The sequence below is a fragment of the Protopterus annectens genome, chromosome 1.part0 (assembly GCF_019279795.1).
Source record: "Protopterus annectens isolate FY-2018-M chromosome 1.part0, PAN1.0, whole genome shotgun sequence".
Taxonomy (NCBI): domain Eukaryota; kingdom Metazoa; phylum Chordata; order Ceratodontiformes; family Protopteridae; genus Protopterus; species Protopterus annectens.
Window position 1 is genome coordinate 786437223 of NC_056725.1, and position 15000 is coordinate 786452222.

Here is a 15000-nt window from a genome sequence, read left to right on the forward strand (position 1 = left end):
CTTGCTTACAATCTACAGTTTGGAAAAATCGTTTATGATAGTTTAGTAACCCTAAAACTAATGAAGGAGCTATCAGTTGTTTCAATTTGCAGAAAGCTGATTCTGCTTCTGGTGTCCACTGTAATAAATCTTGTGCTGCCATCAGCTTTTTGAATAGCAAGCTGGTCAGCGGAGCAGATTCCAAAGCATAGTTTGGAATCCAACTCCGACAAAAGTTAGTAGTTCCCAGGAACGACATAATTTCCTTCTTGGTAGTTGGTTTAGGTGCTTGTAATATTGTTGTTTTTCTGTCTTCATCTAATATTCTGCCTTCTTTGGATATTACATATCCCAGGTATTTGACCTGTTTTTTTCCAAAGTTGAAGTTTGTTTTTGTTTACCTTGTGTCCTTGAGTGGCTAAAAATTGTAGTAATGCTATGGTATCCTGTCTGCATTCTTGCTGGGTGGGGGCTGCCAACAGAATGTCATCTACATAAAGTAAAATATGACTGCCTTTCAGTGGGATAAACACCACCAGGTTACTTGCCATTCCTTGTGCGAATATTGTTGGACTTTCACAATATCCCTGTGGTAGTCGCGTATATGTATACCTTTTCCCCTGAAATGTAAATGCAAACCAATGTTGGCTATAAGGGTGTATCGGTATTGAGAAAAATGCATTGCTAATATCTACCAGAGAAAAATACTTTTGTTGAGGTTTCAAATCATTCAATAAAGTGTGTGGATCTGGCACCGCAGGTGCCCTGGGTATAACTGCGTCATTTACAGCTTGTAAATCTTGGACCATACGCCATTCTCCGTTTGCTTTCCTAACAGGAAGTAAAGGTTTATTACATGGTGAATCAGGAGATTCCATCAAGTCTCCTTCCTTAAGTAAGGCTGCTATTATAGGTTTGATTCCTATTTCTGCATCCTTTCTCAAGGGATACTGTCTCTTTTGTGGTCTAAATGCTGATTTTGGCGTGATAGTAACTGGTCCTGCTGTACGAATAAGTCCTACATCTGATTTCCCTGTTGACCAGAGAGTCTGTGGTATGTCTCGTAAGGCTTTTTCCTCTTCCTCTAGTAAGAGTGCTACTCAGCTATCCTCACTTGCCTGTGAGTGTACAGCTGGGTGTGTCTGCATTATCCAGTTTAATTTCTGCTTTTATACTCCCTGTTTGGAAAGTTCTAACTCTGTCTGCTTTTCCCACCTTGCGACTTTTTCTCCTAGGTCTTCCCACTTCACATTTCTATCTTTAGTTAAACTCACATGTGATAATCGATTAGATTTGTAAAGTGCTAGGAATTCCTGGGGCAATGAACAGCTTACTACACTGTTTCCTTCTGTGTCCCAGTACAAATTTCGTAATACTAATCTGTTAGCATGATTTCTAAACAGTTCTTGCTCATATTCTTTATCAGGTCCTGGTCTGTTACAGTAATATAGAGTGCAATGCAACAAATGCTGTTTATCAGTGTTGATGGCTATGTTCATCAGTACTTCAGTTACTGCCCCTGGACCAGTCGTAACTAAGTCCTAGCTGTACCAATAAAATGTTTCACCCTCCGGTCGCACTACAAAAGTATCCATTTGTCGCTGTGCTTCCATACCCTGCATGGTTGGAACTATGTCTATGCCAAATATCTGCATTAGGTCTCTGCCTAAGAGATTCACTGGGCATTTTGCAGAAACAACAATTTTGATTTTCTGGGTCATCCCTGAAACTGGGTCAGTTATCGCTATGTTGTGGGAGAGTGGCTCACGATACAGCTGTCCATTAGCTGCTTTCACTAATATGTAGTCAAGTGATTCTGAATTTTCTGGTAGTTTGGAAGGATGTATCAGGGTCCGTGAAGCCCCTGAGTCACACAGGAATTTAACTTCCCTCCCCTCTACCAGAAGTGTAACTTCCAGTTTTGTGTCAGCTAAGTAGAGCTCTAAGCTCAATAATGCTAAGTCCAAAATTTCATTTTCTTCATTATCTGTGATTTCATGCACATCTTCTACCTCTTCTATCATGTCCTCTACCCCTTCTATCACATTTGCACTTGTCTTTTCTTGTTTATTCCTATCCAGTGATTCTTGACTACCATATAGTCAGTCCTCACCCTCCTTGTCTTCTGTGGTTACCTTTTTATTTTGCCTGCAATCCCTTGCTAAATGTCCCTTTTTCCCACATTTAAAACATTCACCCCTTTTCTTTCTCTCTTCAAAGTCCTCTGATCATTTCAGATTGTTTGTTTCTCTGGGTATTTTTCTTACCCTTCTTCCCAGTTTGTACTACAAAGACTTCTGATCCATCTTCTACTGCAAATACTTGAGTTTTCTTTTTGCTGTCTTGCATATTCAAGTAATGACTGTAATCTACTTGTGCGATGATCTACCATGTGCTTTGTAATAAAGCTGCTAATGGGTGCAATACTGCCTTTCAAAAATGCATTCTTTAGCTGCTGCTCATATGGGGAATCATGTGTTTTGTCTTCAGGTACCTGCATTCCACAATGGTTATTAAAACATTCTAATAATCTGGCATAATATATATCAACAGTTTCACCTTCTTGTTGCATGCATTGATTAATGCAAGTCCAATCAACCCTAGGCTTCCATTTCTCAGAGATTCGGTCTGTCAGACCTTTCACTCTGTTGTCCAGTTCTGCGTTACTATGTGGGAGTGGTCTAAGCTCTGCATCATGGGGATTCCAGTTGCCACTGATCATGTGCCAATCTGGACGTATGATTTGTCTAACTACTTTCTCTACTTCCTCTCCATTCAAATGGTAACTTAATCTCATGCCCTGTAAGTCTTCTAAGAATTTTCTAAAATTAACTTTTGGATGGGGAATTGCCTCTGTGGCTTTCCGGATATCTTCCGGTGTCCACAGTCTATATACTAGAAGAGTTGGGTCCTGTCCTGCTTGTCCTGCCTGCGGATTTGGTACTTCTATGAGTGGACATATCTCCTCTTCACTCATAGCTTGTGAATTTTTATTCATTTCATACAATTCAATATCCCCTCTTAAGTTGCGTGCTCGAGACCTGGTCTCGATAGGATCTCTGATAAACGGTTTTGGTTTTGCAGGAACAGCTGGGTATAGTGGAGGTGGATCAGCTTGTCCACTCGCTTTATATTCTGGTAAGGGAAGCAGAGGAGGTGGAGGGGCTGTTGCTATTACCAAGTTATTGTCTTCTTTATCTAAGAACATTGCTTTTGAATTTTTAATCTTTTGCTCCCTGCGGTTTGCTTCCTCAAGCCACCTGTGTGTCTGAGGGACTCCTAATTGTCGTTGCTTTTTTAGCTGACCTTTCACATCTGTTTTAAGTTGTCTAACAAGTTTAATAAGTGAAGGTTTATCTAAATTACTGTCAAATTTGTATTTATTAACCCATTTTGTATAATACCGAACATTATCGGCACGCTGTAATTGCATGTATTTCGCGTCTTCGGTTAAGGGCGGTTCTCGGGAACTTTTTGTGCACTGATTTCCCATGTTGCCTTAGCTAAGTTAGAAATTGTTACATAACCCTTTTTATCACGTGGTACCACAATTTACACCTTTTCACAGTTTATCTAGAATAACTGCCTACCTATTCTGTTTCCCTGATCTATGACAAGACAGCAATCTTTTTTGTCCCTGATCTGCACATGCAAATCTCCCTGACAAAAACAATAATACTGTAACAAGTCCCTGATCTAAAACAGAAAAAAGGTAAATTCCTCCTTACCTGACCCTCCGTGTGTTGATCCCACTGGAACGTTGACTCGTCCTCCAATCACAGATCAGAAACAGTGGCTGACCTCTTTTGAACGACAATTCAGTCGGAGGTCTTTCAAAGCAGAAGAACCGATGTGGCCACTTCTCAGTATGGGTTCATGCCACCGGGCCCAATTCTGACCTGAGCCAGAGTGAGAGATATGTTTCCGGTCCGAAGGACCAAACTGTCAAAGGAAAAATATACTTTAAAAATGATCAATACACGGTAGGTTCAGGTTAAGGCACTTTAATTTTGCAGTAAGGAGACAAAAACATGCTAATACAGAGTTTGTCTAACTAGAATCATGAAATGCAGGCATTTTTATACATTTTCTAATAAGACATTGCCTACCAAGCTGACGCAGTAAATCACAAGTTTTAACATCATCATTTCGTAGTGCTTGTTTATATGATTTTCTGCTTGTACTTTCAATTTTTGTGAGAAACTTCCTAAGAAAAACAACTTGGCCTTGGCTACCACCGGTTAGATATATGCAATGTTACCATTCAAGGTACTATGGCTAATTTGAGCACAAAGCAAGTATAGATTGCAGTTCATTTTTCCAACAGTCCTTTGTCTGTTTTATCTCTTTCTTCTGCAGCTGTGCATGTTCTCATACTTCGAACAGAGCTAATTGTTCAAAATCATTACATTATAGAATATGGCATTGTTCATTCATTGCTTCCTGACCTAGCAGATAATCACCTGCTTCTCAAGTACATTTCCAAAAGGCATAAACATGAATGTTGCTGTGCTAGCAATTACTAGGTCAGGGGGCATCTTGCAAGTTTCAGAAAGCACACTGCAGTTTCAAAAGCATCTTTTAGTCTCATATGAAATTCAGCTGTATATAAAATAGTGCATATAAAATAGAATGTAAAACGTGTTAACTTATTTAGTTTCTAATTAGCATTAAGCACACACATTAATACATATTTTTCTGACAGCATTGTTTTTGGAAGCTATAATGCATAGGATTTTGTCATCTGGGATTTCAATGTTCAAGCACTTATGCAACTTAATTTGGATGAGTCCATCTGGGTTTCCAAACTGTGTAAACAAAAATAAACTAACAAATACTCAATGGGTCATTGACTTTACCTCTTAAAATGTCATAGAAATCAGTTTCAGATTCATGCATACCTTTATTTTGCTCCTTAATTCCCAAGTCATGTTCATATAATATATATTTAATCTAATAAACTAATTATAGGTTCATAGATTCATATGTATGTACTAGGCTAATGACCACAAGTGCCTTTTTAAACCTAGCCATGCATTATAAATCTCTGACAAGTTCTGGTACCCTTGATAAGTTTAAGCAGGGGCCTGTAAGATTAACCATTTACAGGCTGCCTTTGTCCATTAGAGACAATGGCACTGATTATGCTGATGTCCGCAAAACTATATCCAGAATCTCCTTTTACTTATGACATTATGCTTTTTATTATGTCATGTTCATATTTTTGCGATATTACCATCACAGTTGTTCTCCATTTGTATAAAAATAATGTAAAACAGGTGTTACAGTTTTGTGTAAACACTTTTTCTAAAGGTAGCATGCATGAAGCAATGAGGAACCTGATGCTTTGATGTTTTTGATTCAGAAAGCTAAGCATTCTGCTGATACATTTTAAAAGCAGCTAAATGCTAAGTAAAAAAAAAAATCACAAAAAGTTGTTTTAAATAAAACAAGTTTCCATTTGTGTGCAAAACATATGCTTAGGGATTCAGAGGGATAATGCTTTGAGTAAATGGTACAAAAAACAAAACATAGAACAATTATACCAAAATTGCTGACACCTATGAAATCTTACCAAAGAACATGTTCTTTTAGAGACAATCTATTACAGAGCAGGACTGACAACATACTGTAATAATCCTCAACTGTTTTGGCCTACTACAACCTTTTAAGACCAAGTTACAAACCCATCTCTTACCCTATTCAAACTGAACTAATGCCACCATATGTTGCAGGTTCGGTGAGCACTTTATGGCTTCTACCTCTCACATCTGCCAACAGGATGTAGATATACCTCTTCTCACCTCACATTATTGTAAATACATAGCTGATGGACCAAACATTTCTGTTGTTTCATACAAACTTTCTATTCTTTGCCCCAGGTTTTATAATTGTGACACAAAGGGAGTGGTTTATTTGGCAACATCATTCTTGTCAAGTTTTCTACGTGGGCAAGACCGAACAAAAATTAAAAGAAGGGATATATGAACATTTATATGATTTGAAGAAGGAAAAACATAAGCGATACCCTTTAAAAACACAGTATTACATGTATGCATTTTACGAAGTCTTTATTTATGTAATTTATAGGATTTTTAAAGACAACTTGGGGTGGGGGTGAAAGTAACTGGCAAGCAAAAACTAAAGCAAAAAGAATGAATTTGGCAATTGAAATTAAACAACACAGGAAAGAAAAAAACAGAACTAAATGACTGTGTGTCAGTTGTGAGTGTGTTATCCATTTGATCTGGTAGATTATAATAACATTGGACAGCTTATGTAATAACAAGCACATGTAATAGATATTACAGTTAAGAAGGAATTAATGACAGAAGGAGTTGATGACATGAGTAAGTTTGTATTTTAGTTATGTTTTCTGTCTTTTTAAATTGGTACATTTATTTTTAACATAATTTTGTAAACAATTATTTTCTATGTAATTGTTTACTTTTACTTCTATGTGTGTATGTGTGTGTGTGTGTGTGTGTGTGTGTGTGTGTGTGTGTGTGTGTGTGTGCGTGCCGGACGGATTCACAACCTACAAATGTTCATCAGGCTATCACAAAGTGCACACTTAGTGAAGAGACAGCACAAGCATTGTGGTAGGACTGTTGCTGAAAAAAGAAAGTGTACACTTTGTGGTAACCTGTATGAATCTAGACTTAATGCACATGTATTTTTTTTTACATTTTTCTATACACATTCAAAGAGTGTGTATATATAAAATTTTTAACAATATTGCAGCATTATATTTCTAGATAGTTTTGGAAATTCATAATTTGGTGATGGGATTATTGATAATTAATGGATGTAGCTTTAAGCATTTAATTCGTGGCAGAACACATCATGTGTGTAATACGTGCGAACATAGGGGGGTTTAAATTTGAGAAAGGACGTAATGATAACTAGATTCCAATGAATCCCAATGATAACATTACTGAAAGCACTTAATCTGGTTGTTTTATTAGGAATAATAAAATCATGGATTTTACCGGTTACACAGCTGGTGTGGACCTTTGTTTGGTTATTAATTTCTCATTTGAAACAGACCCAATTACTACAATAAAGAAATAGTCAAACAAACTAAAACCCACCATATTAGTAATGACCAATTTTCCTGAAGAATATCTTACATTCAGAGTAGATGGAATAAGCTACCCAGTCACTATTATAATCAACAGATCCTTACAAGAATCTTATATTGCCAAAATATGGAAAATCTACATTATACCAATACATAAAGGAGGTAGTGCCACTGAATGTTCAGACTATCAACCTACTGCAATACTCCTTCCACTCTCTAAAGTTCTAGACAGATATATCCATCATTAAAACCTACATTTATACAACCTAGCTTCACATCACTGAAACTGCCCTACTACACATTCTACATACAATCAACCAAAAAGAAATTTAGGTAACCCTGTCTCCACCCAGTTTCTATGCATCTCAAGGGAGTTTGCTACCATATCTCACATTCTTCTCCTTAACCATCTCTCACAATTTGGACTAAGTTGCACTGCCATTGAATGGTTTTCTAGTTACCTCAACAGTGTACACAATCTGTGAAATGGCAGGTTTATTACTTTCCTCACCAGCCAGTGTAACAGGAGTATCACAAGGGTCAGTACTACGACCTGCTTTATTTAATATATTCATAAATGGCATATACAAGGCAGCCAGACAAGTAACAATAATAGATTATGCTGATGACTCAACTCTTGTTTGCTCAGTCGCAACACTACCCCACTCCAAACAATCACCAAAGACTCCTCTTCAGTTGAGATCAGGCTGGAACAATCCCAATTACTCTTGAATCACACAAAAAAAAAAAGAAAAAACAAATAAATAAATAAATTAGTCATATTTACTACCAAACACCTCCCACCAACTAGCATTGCATAAGTATAATCTCATCTAACAACATCAAAATAGAACAAATACCCATACAAAGTTACTGGAAGTCATCATAGGTGACTAACTTAAATATGATCAGCATATCAGTGCTGTTCTCAAAAAAAAATCCACCATAAATCAGGGCTATTTCACAAAACCAGGCCATATCATACTGATCACAGCAGGAAGATAACTGCAACACCCATGCTATATACATCTACAATGTTCACTTATCTTCAGAGTCAGACTACACTTTATTATGACAGTGTTAATAAACTAAATAATTTTACTTCCAACTTCCCAAACTGAACCCGACATTGTATTCCCATTCCAGACTTGAACTGGCTAGAATTAGCACACAATGTTATATCATAGGTTCATAGGTTCATACTAGGCTATCTGCCCTAGGGCATTTACAAGCCTAGCCAGAGTGTGTTTGGCTTTTGCCACCCATTTTAAATGAATTTTGCTATGCCCTTTTTCAAGGTTAGTATACTGTGCCTCTGTCTAACAGTGACACAGAAGTGATACCTGGAGTAAATCTACAATCTCCCATCCACTCATCAAGATTCCTCTTGAAGAGAGTCAATGAGGGACTCTGCCTAACCTGGACTGGGATTTTATTCCAGAGTGAAGGGAGCCTCTGGGTTATGAATCTGTCCCTCCAGCATGTCCTATTTATTTCAGTGCTGAGGTTCAAGTCTCTCGAGCACGTAGCTCGATGGGATTTGGATTTTCTGAGGTGCAGCATGTCCATTAATTCCGGGTTGGACATGACTTTATACGTCAGGCAAAGATCGCCTCTGAGCAGGTGGTATGCCACTGAGTAGAGCTGGAGTTTCTTTAACCGGGCAACATATGGCATCTGTTTGAGCCCTTTGATCCTCTTGGTGAGGTACTTTTGGGGTCTTTCCAGTTGCTGCAGGTGTCTGGTAAGGTACATCCCAAAAGGGGCATTGTACTCAATTATGGGCGTGATGAGGGATGAGTAAAGAGGCACGATGACCTCCCCTGATCTAGATGTGAATCCCTTCATGATTAGGTGGGCTATATAAAATGTTTTTCTAACCACTTTGGCCACGTGGTTGTCGAATGAGAGATTGTTATCAACTTGGGTCCCCAGGTCCTTAATTACTTCTTCCGTACTTAATGGATTACCATCTATGTGGTAATTTGTGGGCACTTTGTTTTTGCCGAAGGGGATGACTATACACTTTTTGGCGTTTAGCTTGAGGCCATGGCTCTGGCACCAGTTGTCTGTTTCTATGAGGCCCTTTTGTAGGATGCTTGTGTCAGCTGGAGAGTCAATTATGGCACCCAGTTTGCAGTCATCTGCGAACTTGGTCAGCCACAGTCCTTCTGTGTTGGCCTGTACCTCCGAGAAATATATACCGAACAAGAGAGGTCCCAGGACTGACCCTTGTGGGACACCACTTGTAACTGGTTTGGAGTCTGACATGGCTCCAGCAATTCTAACCATGTGGGTTCTGTCCTTGAGCCAGTTTGCAACCCATCTAGTGACATAGGGGTTTATATTTAAGCTGGTGAGCTTATCTATAATGCCCAAGAGGGGTATTGTATCGAAGGCTTTTGCAAGGTCCAGGTAGGCTGTGTGGACCACCTTCCCCTCATCAATGGCCTTGGTGACTGTTTCAAAGAAATCGACCAGGTTTAAGAGGCAGGATCTGCCCTTAACAAAGCCGAACTGGGTAGGATCCAGTGTCTGTAGGTCCCTAATATCTTTATTTATGAGGTCCATGATGATCCTTTCCATAGCTTTGCAGACCAAGCTAGTCAGGCTTATGGGGCGATAGTTTCCAGGATCCGTTGAGGCACCACCTTTGTGGAGAGGGACCACTGTTGCTGTACGCCACTCTTTGGGTACATATCCTGTAGTAAGGCTGAGATTGAACAGTAGTTTTATGTTTGGGTTTAGTTCTTCTTGGAGTTCATGTAGGACGCAGCCCAGGACACCGTCTGGTCCCATTGATGCTGTGCTTTTTGCTTTGGAGAGGGCGGCTCTTACCTGAGCATCTGAGATGTCGGGGGGGCAGCACTCTGCTGGGATAGATATTTGCCCTTTTGGTGGGGAAGGGGGGGAGAAGTTTGCGCTGAACCTGTCAGCCAGGATGTTGGCAATGTCTGTGGGTTTGGTGTATTTTTTGTTATTTTGGACTAATTCTGAGCATATCTGGGAATTCCCACCCAGGTTCCTAACATAACTAAAGAAAGCCTTGTGATTATCCTTAGTGTCCTGTGCAATTTTTCTCTTGAAGCTGGCCTTAGACGATTGTATGAGTGCCCGTAGTTTTTTGCTAATACTGATCAGAGATGCCTTCTCTTTTTGGGATTTTGCTCTATCATGTAGTAGCTTCCTCCTTCTACTGTATAGTTTGTTTATGGCTGGGGTCCACCAGACAGGATGCCTGCCTTTGGAGGATTGGGTCTTGGTTTTGTTTGGGATTGCATGATCCATGCATTCCTGAAGGTGTTCATAGAATGTGTTTATAAAGGATTTTGCTGTCTGGGCTGTGTTTTCCACAGGCCTGTGGGCTTTGAAGGATTCCACCTCAGTTTTGAGAAGTGTGAAATTTGCTTTAGAGAAGTTTTTCACTGTGGATTTCTGGGCAGGGGCTGGGGTTGGGATGTGAATATCTAGTGAGATTAGTTTATGGTCTGATCTTACCAGTGAGGAATACACTTCTGGTCTGGAGCATAGAGTTCCCATGTTGGTGATGATCAGGTCCAGTAGATTTTCCCCTCTTGTGGGAGTGGTAACAAGTTGTTCCATAGCATTTGAGTTTATAAATTCTAGGACCCTTTGGGCTAGGGTGTTGGAGCTAGAGTAATGCTCCCAGTCTATGTTTGGGTAGTTGAAGTCGCCCAATATAATGGTGTTTGGAGAGACCTTCATATTTTCCAGTGTTCTCAGGAAGGCTGAGTGGGGTTTCTGGGTTTGGGAGGGTGGTCTGTAGCAGGCTATAAACTGGAAGGCAGTTTTACCCACTGTTAGTTGCACGTGGATAGTCTCTGATGCTTTGTGCTGTTCCACCAACCTGGAGGTGTGGGTATATTTGACGAATATTGATACTCCCCCTCCTTTTGTGGTTCGGTCCAAGTTTTGGGGCCTAAAAACATGGTATGAGGTATAACCTGGTAGTGCTGTGGTGCACTCGGGAGCCTTGAACCAGGTTTCTGTTACTGCACAGATATCGATACTCTCCATGCTAAGGAGTGCATGCATCTTGAGGTTTAGACTTCTGGCATTGAGTAGCATTACTCTTAATTTCTTATCCCTTGTGATACCTATGGAGGTGGGTTTGTCTTTTGAGCCTTGCCTAAAAAAGGCACTATGGGGGTGGCAAGAGCCTTTGCCAATATCCAGCCCAGGGTGACAGGTGCAAGCCGTCCCTAGCGAAGCATTGTGGCTTGTCGAGCATGTCATCCCAGGCTGACAGGCATTGGATCCCCTTTGAATGACACCAATACTTAAGCCAATTGTTGAAATTGATCATCCTGTCTTCATATTGTGGCATCATTCTTGGTGAGGGTAAGATGCTACTCAAGATCAGGGTCATACCAGCCTGGGCTACATGCTCAGAGAGCTCCTCTATGTCTCTTTTCATGTAGTCCAGGGAGGTACATCTCAGGTCATTCACACCAGCATGGACAATGACTGAGTCATATTTGTACTTGCCTTGGAGTGACCTGAGTGCTTGTGTTATGTGGCGGATCCTAGCGCCCGACAGGCAGCTCACCGTGACCTTCTGCTTGTTCATCCTGGTGAACGGGATGTCAGTATGCCTGACGATAGAGTCACCTATTACAAGTGTATCAGGTGTGTTCTTTAGCCTTAAGGGCTGTGACTGTTCGGCACACTGGCTTTGTGAGCTATGTGTTGCACGTGTTTTGTTTTGGGGTAGCGGTTGCTTGGGTGTCTGCTTTGGAGGTCTCTGTTGCTTAGGCAGATTTTTATTTAGAGCCTCCAAGTATGTTTTTGTGTGTTTATGTGTTTGGTTTTCTGTCGTGGTAGGTCTTTGTGAGACTGGAATTGTAGTGAGTGTGGTTTCCTTCTCCTCCTGACTGGTTACGCCAGTACTGAGTTGAGGGAGCTTATCCTCCAGTTTGGCTATATGGTTACATCTCTCACATGTGTTGGAATTTGTTGGGAGGAGGAGAGGGTTGTCTGTGTACATGAGGCAGTTGTAACATTGCCTCAAGATTCCCAGATTCACCAGCTGGACTGGAGAGGAGATTGACAACTGACCTTTGGACATGCTAGAATAGTATTGGGAATTCCTTTATAATTGAACAAAGGGCCAATGGGGAACAAGGTACTCAAGGGAGTTTGTGAGGGTGTACTGCTTTTAATTTTTTAGTGCTGACTTATATAATTGCTTTAGTGAGCAAGTGCCAGGCTTTATAGTAGGAATAGGGTGTTTATTATGAGAACTAGATCAGTTCTAAGGGAAAAAGTGAAGAGCAGACTTTGTGGAGCTGAGAATGGTTTAAACCCAAGTAAGCAGTGTTGTCCAATGCTGCGCTATGCGCAAAATCACACAAAGCCGCACTAAAGTGGGTTTTATACAGGAGGACTTGAAAGAGCTAGAAATTGGCCCAAAATGGCCAATAGACTACCAGATTCTTGTGCTGGGAACACTCCTCCAGGGATAGATAGGCTGCTCTAAGCTCCCCACTGCCACTGTCTTATATATATATATAACTCATAATGGCACATAAAATACTACAACATCTCCCAAACACCCCAGCCATCAGCAATACATTACTATGGTGCAAACCCAAAGGAATCTTCCATCAAAGGACCAACACCTAACAGAATCCCACAAACCCAGCAACTCCCATGCGGACTGCTTATACTCAGTAAGCAAACTATGGAACAACACTCCCTTCATTATCAGACAAATAAACAATCTCCTTAATTTAGGACCATTTTCAAACTACATGTAATCATACTAGAATACACAAATGTCCTGAACCTCCAGGTTAAAATACCCAAATACTCATTATTTTCTCCCCTTACCTCCTAAACCATTTCTTCCCAGCTAGTTCTTTATGTCTTACTGAAATGTGATTATTGCACTGTTCTCAAGAGAAATGTAGTCATGCCTGTTCTTTTGTTAGCTTTCAAATCATGATTATAGGTTCATAGGTAGGTACTAGGCTATCTGCCTGAGGGCATTTATAAGCCTAGCCAAAGTGTGTCAGCTTTCACTGCCCCATTGATTAATTATCTGATCCTCTGTCAAGCAGAGCCAATGAAGTGATCCCAGGGGTGTATTTTCTGTTACAAATCCACTCGTCAAGGTTTCTCTTGAAGAGTGTTAGTGAGGCGCTCTTCCTGATGTAATTTGGAATTTTGTTCCAAAGCATGGGGAGTCTCTGTGACAGGAATTTATCCCTTCAGCATGTTCTATTTATTGTTTTGGTGAGGTTTAACTCACTAGAGTGCGTGGCTCGCAGTGACTTGGATTTCTTTAGGTGTAGCATGTCCATCAATTATGAGTTGGACATGGCTTTTTAAGTCAGGCAGAGATCACCTCTGAGTAAGCGATATGCCACTGAGTATAGCCAAAGTTTTTTCAGTCGGGTTGCATAGGACATATGTTTGAGACCAGTAGTCCTCTTGGTGAGGTATTTTTGTGGTAGTTCCAGCCGTTGGAAGTGTCTTGTGAGGTACATCCCAAATGGGGCATTGTACTCTATGATGGGTCTAATGAGTGATGAGTAGAGGGTCACTATAACCTCTTTATTTCTAGATGCGAACCCTTTAGTAATCAGATGGGCCACATAGAAGGATTTCCTAACTACTTTGGCAATATGATTGTCAAAGGAGAGATTACTATCTACCTCTTCTGTATTATAGGTTCATAGGTTCATAGGTTGGTACTAGGCTATCAGCCCTAGGGCCTATGCAAGCCTAGCCATAACAATTCCCTGGCTATTTCTTCCCACACTATTTAATTCCCTGGACACATATCACATTACAAATTGTTATACTCTGTACTGCTTAGTGATGTTATTACATTTATACTAAGTTCCTGCTTCATTGATGTCCTGTAATATGCATCAGTGTCACTTCTTAGAACATACTATACTTTATATCTTTATCTGAAATTTCATGGCTATTCAATTGAATGAATTTCAGTATTTTGTATATATTTCTTTAGACCTTGTTTAAACTTTGTTACAGTGTACATCTACTGTTTCTTGGAGCTTTGCTCCCTGGGCCACTCCTGAAAACGGGTATTCTACCCAGTCACACTTTACAGGAAAACAAAAGCAAATAAATAAATAAATATAAATAAGCATAAATTATTCTCATGGGATATGAAAGCAGCATCACAGTTTATTATATTTTATTTTTGTTGTTTGAGGTGGGGGGTATTTTTAGTATCTTCATTGTTTTGCTTCTCCTTTTAATACCCAAGGTTTACCTTGCTAACATCTCACATTACCAATTTAAAATGCTCAGGATCCAGCTTACCAAAGAAACTCAAAAGTAAGGCCCCAACATACCCACTAAAGTTATACGTACACCAACTCATAGTTTCATAGGTGTGTATGTACACCAACTCATAAGTTCATAGGTGTATATGTACACCAACTCATAGGGTCACAGATGCATATGTACACCAATTCATAGGTTCACAGGTGTATATGTACACCAACTCATAGGTTCATAGGTGTGTATGTACACTAACTCATAGGTTCACAGGTGTATATGTACATCAACTCATAGGGTCACAGGTGTATATGTACACCAACTCATAGGTTCACATGTGTATATATACACCAGCTCATAGGTTCATAGATGTATATGCACACCAACTCATAGGTTCACAGGTGTATATGTAAACCAACTCATAGGGTCACAGGTGTATATGTACACCAATTCATAGGTTCACAGGTGTATATGTACACCAACTCATAGGTTCACAGGTGTATATGTACACCAACTCATAGGTTCATAGGTGTGTATGTACACTAACTTATAGGGTCACAGGTGTATATGTACACCAACTCATAGGGCCACAGGTGTATATGTACACTAACTCATAGGTTCACAGGTGTATATGTACATCAACTCATAGGGTCACAGGTGTA